Genomic DNA, 7,498 nt, shown 5'->3' with positions numbered 1-7,498 from the left:
TTATTTCCACACATGATAGTGGGGAGCTGCCATGCCAAATGCTGTTCCTTGTGGTTTGTTGGCCTTCCTGGATTTTAGCTGTACAAATGCAGGTGTCTGCTGCCAGATACTACATCTATATGTAGAGTTAAATTACATCTCCCATTTTCAATTGTATGCAATACCATTTTTGACTATCTAAAAAATGCTTTGTGCTGTGTATGCTTTTTAGCTTCGCTGTGCCTGAATGTTTTATTGGAACTCAGGTAACTTGAGAATTACTGGGTAGTAAATGCAATAGTGAGGGTATTTAGATGTGGGGTTTTATATTATTTTTCAAATAATGGCCTATGGTGCAACTATTACTGTCTAATTATTCCTTTTTGAAGGCTATTTATCCTTTGCTACAGATTAACCTTGCAGGTTTGAAGGATTTATGAAAATAAATCTGCGATTTCAGGAGGGGAGCATACAACTTTTTTTATGTATGTATTGCAGAGCAGAAATTATTTTCATACATTCCCTGTCTAGTTTCAGTTCTGATTATTGATTTGAATGGGTTTTTGCTTAAAGTTGATCTCTTGGTCATAATGAGTCATATTTGTCATTTGGTCTTGAGTCATGATGGTCTTCTATTAATATTTCATCTATATCTAGGTCATCAGTGTCTGCAGCCATCCATTGGCCACAACTTTTCTGCTTTCACAGTAGCTCTGATCATTTGAAATGTGTTTCCTTGAGGAGAATTCCAGTCTTAAAAAATCCCTAGTTAAAACTCATGACTCAGGGTTTTTACAGTGTTCAGATCTTTAGGGATACTGAGCCACCTATTTCTGATTCAGTAGCAGATGAATTTTGTAGTGTTCAAATTACTGTCTACAGATGTACAAACAAGCATTTGGTCCAAAAGATTGAATCGTTGCATCTGCCTTAAGTACTCAGGTTTCCTATCTAAACACAGTGAGATACCTCTCAGAGTGAAATTCTCAAAATCTTTAAAGCCTATAAAGCCTATATAAAGTAAATATTTCCTAACAGGGCTATTCAGCTTCCCACACCCAGTGAGGAGCTGCCCAGAACCAGTGGGATAGGGAGCTCAAGAAGGGAATGGTCTGAACTATACCCAGGCAACTACCCTGCATAGGGCAGCCTGAAATCCAGACTTGCTATACCAGACTGTTAATTTAAGTTGTTTTTCTCCAGTCATGGAAGACAGAGGTAACACTGATTATCTGTAAAAGGCAATCTGGTTTTCAATGCCTTTTGCACTGATGAGGGCTGGGAGCAAGCAGGTTGGTGTTTATAGATGTTGACAAGTAAGTTCCCCCTTATTTCCATGAAATTAATTACCTGCAGACTTTCTAATCTCCATTTAGGTGATGTGAAAAAATAGTCTGATTGCCAGTCCCATTTATTTAAACACTTTGGAAATCACTGCCATATGTCAACATGTATGTACAAGCCCTGATTTTGAACACATAATTTTCTCTCATCCTTAATGTAGCTAAATGCTTTTGCTTTCCCAATCTCTGAGCAGACTGAGAGCTGTTTGCTGCAAAATCCAATTCTCTACTGCTTGTGACTAAGGCTAGTTCAGGGACCATCTGTGTGTACTTATAACTTAAATCATTCCTTTCAATGTGCTTTATATTGTGCTTGTCAAGCTTCAGCTTCATTCTCAGTGGTGTTGCCTGTTTACCTAGTTTTGCCTTTTCCCAATAGAGCTTATCACATTCCTTCTGAGCTTGCACATAAATAATTTTGAGACAGCACCGTATTTTACAAGTTTCCGCATTTTGGTGAACGGCACAAAAAGGGCAGTTTCTGCACAGCTGAATTGCAAAGGACACTGTGCTGGAATTGCTGCCCATCCTGCCATTGTTCTCTCTCACTTGCACAGCACTGCCCCATGAAACATCCAACAGCAAGGTGTTATTGCCACCCTAAACAGAGGCAGGGCAGGGGAGGAGGCTGTTCCACCTCAGCCTCCTTGATGTCCATGTATCCTTGTTCAGATCAGCGAGGAGGAGCTGGTGTCTGGTAGGACAGTGGCTGGCACCTTGAAGAGTCCACTGAAGATTCATGTGACACACCAAGCACCTCTTGATGGATGACTTCTTTCAGAGAGCATGACTAGAGCACAGAGAGAGATAATTAGCTCTAAGGTAGCTGTCTTAAGTACCAAGAGCAATGATGCCTGAGGCTTCACTGCAGCTATGTAACCATTTGCCAAAGACTGTTGCTGTGAGTATTCTGCACATCTAAGCCAGATGGACTTAAGGTACTGCAGGCAGATCAGCTGCAACCCTTCTGCACAGGCTCTCTAACTTGCTTTCTGTACATTCACCATCTTTTCAGAGATGTCAATATCTCTTATGCTCAACCACTTACAGGAGGTATAAAGGGTCTGTGTTTCTAACGAGGGATTAATCTCCCTGAACTCCAGTTCTCAAGTGTATGCAGCTGGAGCTGCAGTACTGGCTGACATTTCTTCAGCACCCTGCTCTGTCACCAGCTCATCAGGTTTTATCATACAGCTTGTCAGTCTCTGGGGATTTTTCTGAAAGTTCTAGTTCTCCTGTGACTTTAAATTTTCCATAGTGTGTTGTGGAAAATGTTTCATCTACAGCCACAAGCACTGGAAAGGAAAGAAAAGACTAACATCTATAATTACTAATGCCACATGGTTTTTAAAAGCCTCAATTACAATTACCAAAAGTTGATCACTGCTAAATGTAGCCCCCAATCAGAACTGGAGACAACTTTGGCAAGCAGCACATGCTGTAGTTACTGTCAGCTGCCCAACTGCAGGGATGTCTATGTCTTCTCGTCCCAAATATTAGTGTCCTCTGAGGAAAGGAGCTGAAGGGCTCAGCAGCATTACAGGTGTCTGCAGGTAGAGAAAGGAGGAAACAAAAAGTAATCAAAATGAGAAACAAAAGCACTTCATGTCAGGTGTGTAAGGTACAAAAGAGGAGGAAAGGGAAAAATGACAAACCTACAGGTCCTCTGAGAAATGGAAGATTGTAAGCAGTGGGTGAAGGTTGCAAGGAGAGGAAACAGCGAGGGAGGAGCACAGAACAGAAACGTGGGTAAGTCCCTACCTTTTAGGCAGAACCATCAATGTACCAGTTCCCATCTGAGTCTTCATCCTCTCCTGTGGGGCCTTGCTGAACAGGAATCTGCCAGATGGTGATCTGAGGTGAAGGAAAGAAACATCCCCTTAAACATCTGTCCAGGGACATTTTGCACTTGGAGAGAAGGGACAATCAGGAGAAATCCTTTGGGTGAAGGAAGGAAACGAAACATTGACAAGGGTTTACAGGGAGTAGTACTTCTCTCATGTATTTACACTGCACATACATTGCAACCGAACCTGTGCCTCTGTGTCTGCACAATGTCAAGCATATTTCAAGAGCTGCACTCAAAAAAAAAAGAAGGGAAATATAATGAGAAAAGGCACTGTGGGTTCTGTGTACCCAAGAAACTTGAGACAATCCCACTGAATAATAATTTATCTATATTTAAGGGTTTCATTCCCACAATATATATCTGTGTATCTTCAGCTGTCTTAAAACCTGAAAGGTGATTTTATGGAACACAGATTTTTAGGTTTGGGGTTTTTTGTAGACATGTATAGAGGCATATAAATGTGTGATGAATGCCCCACCAGCACCCTTTTTCATTTAAAACTCACTGACTTTCTGTTGTGCAGATTGCCTTTGCAGTTTTCTGGGAAGAACCAGAGACAAGCCATGAAAGGCAGAGGCAAGGTGCTGGGAGCAATACTCTTTAAAAAAAGGACAGAAAAGACAATAGAAAATTAGATACAGGAAACAGAGAAGAAGGGGGTAAAATGTAAAGAAATAGAAATGAAGACCAAAAAGAACTACTTATCTACACAAAGTTAAGTATATCCTAAGAAACGATAATTTTTTAAAACAAGTTCCACAATATTTCTGTACATAAAAATATATCTGCTACTGCACAATTCTGCCAGAGGGCTATATGAGCCTGCAAATGCTCATTCTCTTCTAAGCAAATCTTCTCTTAAATTTTTTTTTTATCTCATCTCTGTAATGGGTGCAAAAAGTCAGCAAATTGTGAGGTGTATTACTTAATGCATCTTCCTTCAGTATTTGAAAACTGCATTTGTACAATATTGTGTGTACTGCTAGGACCTTGATACTGCATTTTGTCATTAAAAAAGAAATCTAGGAACATGAGTAGTATTTTCTGACATGTGGTATAATACATTTTTTGACATGAATATTGTTCCTAAGAGCCAAGAGTCAGCACATAAATGTGCTGGTTTTTGGTAATTCTGATTGTGAAACATGGCCCCCTGCCAGACAGAGCTTTTGTCTCAGCAATCACAGAGAACTGCAGGATTACCAAAGCTTTCCAGGCTTCCTAAAAAATTTTAAGCATCATAAGATCTTCCCAAATAAGTGTACGCTTATTAAAGAAAAGATAATCTACATATAACTAGGGGTTGTTGCAGTGTCTTGACTGGAGTTATGCAATCCTCACTAGAGGGACGTTTCTCTTAAGTTCATTTTCATGCATTTTTCAGCAATGGAAAACAATGAGGGAAATGTATTAACTATCTGTAAATTGTTAAGAGGAGCTTACAATGTTCAGTGTTAATGTGTAACAGTTCTTATTATGAGGTAAATGCTGATAACCTACAATGCACTCACAATGCCACTGTGTACTCTGCTTACGTAAGATAATTATAGCAAATGGGAGAGTTTTCCACAGGAAAGGGTTGTTTGGATCATCTCCTCTTAGTACACAGCTGTACTTTTAAAGTCTATGTATTGTGGCTTTATTTCATTAGATAAATTAGTAATAAATAAATCCATCACTTACTTGGGTTGTAACCTTAGGAAATCTCTCCTGCCTTCACTTTTCCTATCTTTTTTATATGCCTTATCAATCTCATTAGATTTCCAAGTCAGGGATTATCTCATGACATATTTTGCTCTCAGCTATGGCTCAGTAAAAAAGGACCTTGATCTCATTTAGAGTCTGCTCACTACTGTAATATAAAGTAATGTTAATAAAGAGTTCAGAATAGTAATACTTCAGTTGCTGTCCTTGAAGACTATTCCAGAGACCAACACTCAAAGGAAGTAGACTTCAATCAAAGGAAGTTTTCTTTTTTCATGTATTATCACAGCCTTTTCTTTCTCTGCATAACTTTATCTGCTCTCAGCTGTTCTGCTCAGTGCTGTCCTGAACAATCCTTATCTACCTCAAAAGCCCACTCATCAAAGATTTATAAATTAGATGAATGTTTCATCACCTCTTAAGTTAAATACACAGATTTCCCTTTCTAACCTTTCTTCAAGTCCCCCTCAGCCCCTGGATTTCATTTTGTGGTTTGCCTTTAGCCATCCAGTATTTCATGCAAAGGTACCTTTTTCCTACAGACAGCACAAACAAAATATCACCAGGAAAATTTATGGCCCTAAAAAATTGCTTCACAAGACCTGAAATAGCAAAGCATTCTTATTAATCCTGCATGTACCATACTACAGGAAAGTAACATGGTTCCCCAGTGACAGACCATAAACCACGCTCCTACCAGTTTTAGTACCTTTCTCAGAAGAACAGCTTCCATGTTTAAATTTTAAAATAAATGTTAGATATTTAAAGCAAAAGGATTCCTTTTGCCCTTCAGATGTTTAGCCAGTCATAAGGCACAACAGGAACTCCTTTGCCAGCACCAACATCCAGCTCTCGTGCTGCTGGTGCCACAACTGATTACACTTTACAGAAAATGAGAACTGCTAGCAGCAGGTCCTGGAAGGCTCAGCCTTCTCCCACCTTTTAAAGGCTTTGATTCAAAATGTGATTCACAGCTCCTATATGATTTTTTTCTCGTGTAGATATACATTTGAAACAGTATGACAAGCAAAAAATGTTTGCTTTTCTTTTGGGGGATATGAATACAGCACACATATTTCAAATAAAATAACTCAAAACACTGCATTAAGTGATGGACTTTTTTTCACACAGAGCTATTCTTTCAAGGTCAAAATCTGTTCGCTGTGAAATCCAGAGGATATTCACAATTGATTGCAGTGGCATTGGGATATTACATTAAGGTCCAGGTTCTCTCCTCAGAACTTAGCTTTCATATATGCAACAAAGTTAGTGATATGTGTGTGGCATTGTATTTTGCAAACTTTCTTATGATTCACAGTATTATTTTTGTAACTCCAAGTTAGAGCTGGAAAAACACGAACAAACTGTAAGAGAATCCATCTGCCTGAAATATTTAGTGAACAGTCACAACCTATCTAAAAAGCAAAATGACAGGCAAAGCAGGTTCATTTTCTTGTAGGGTCATTTGAGTAATTTTCAGTTACTTTTGCTTCCATTCTGTTTTCCTTTATTCCTTTCCTTCTCACACAGCATCCTCCAGTCTCTATCTTCCCTCCTCCCATTTCTCCCATCTTAATCCTTACATAAGGATATAAACACCCTTCTGCTCTTAAGATACATGGACATCTTTGCGTTTCAAAGCACATTCCTGCTGAATAGAATGTAATGTTCTGATATAATGCAATAATGGCTTTTCGTGAATATTATCTCAGATTTTTAGAGAGTCCAGCTCTGGACAGCTTCACCTGAACAATTTTTGTGCTCATGATTGCACTAGGGATGGGGAAGGTTGTAAAACTAACACAGTGACTGTCAGAAGTGTTCAGGTGCCCAAGCAAAAGTGTCTAATGTTGAGATAGCGTGGGGCATCTGAGACATCCCCTCAGTGGTAGCAGACACAATACAGGAACCCTGCAACTTCCTGCCTGTATTTGGACAACTGAACCAAGCCACTTTTCTTTGAAGATGAACTGCTGAAGGAGCTCTGTTCCCAGAATTAAGTAGATCTCTGATGGCTATAACCATTCTATAAAGGAGCTTAGATGCCATAGATGTAATATGAACACCTACATATACATTTTAGATTATATGCCTTGGTTTTGAGCCAAGTTTCATTCACATGGTTTCAACTGGCACAAGCAGAACTGTGACCATTATCATATATATCCAAAAAATTTCTCATTACTTGGTCACAATTTTGATGCCAAAGCAAGGTGGGCTGCTCAGAAGATTAAAAAACCCCAGCCCAAAACAACAAAACCCCAACAATCACTTCAAAAGGAAAGGAGTGTCTATAGTCAGTTTCTTCATACACAACCAAAATCATACCAGACCAATTAAAGTATAGGAATCATCTAATATCTTCAATCTGCCATGCTGAAATCTGTGCAGAGAATGATCCTTATCCAGAGCAGGAATAAAGTGTCTCACTGTGACACAGCACAAACTGTAATTCCAAAGACTTCTAAGTATTAGCAGATAATCTGATGCTAGAATAAAGTAATTACTATTAATCTTCTACTTGATATATAGAGGCTGCAATGTGTGAGAAATTATTGCCTTTCTGAGCTTGAGACTTCAGTGTAAATAGCCTTTTAAAAAATAAACTTCCATTATTGCAGTG

General features: G+C 39.0%; 1 long non-coding RNA gene across 1 annotated transcript; it reads right to left on the bottom strand.

The window, feature by feature from the left end:
• Positions 1 to 1,689: 1,689 nt before the first annotated feature.
• On the bottom strand, positions 1,690 to 3,186 carry LOC116443596. Its single transcript, XR_004239993.1, has 3 exons — positions 3,084 to 3,186; positions 2,693 to 2,869; positions 1,690 to 2,112 (listed from the first exon to the last, which is right to left on the bottom strand). It is a non-coding gene; the product is annotated as an uncharacterized LOC116443596 (long non-coding RNA).
• Between the last annotated feature and the right edge of the window lie 4,312 nt (positions 3,187 to 7,498).

This window comes from Corvus moneduloides, chromosome 4, assembly GCF_009650955.1.
Source record: "Corvus moneduloides isolate bCorMon1 chromosome 4, bCorMon1.pri, whole genome shotgun sequence".
Classification (NCBI taxonomy): domain Eukaryota; kingdom Metazoa; phylum Chordata; class Aves; order Passeriformes; family Corvidae; genus Corvus; species Corvus moneduloides.
Note: the sequence above shows the minus strand (reverse complement) of the source record. Positions and strands in the feature narration are given on the sequence as shown.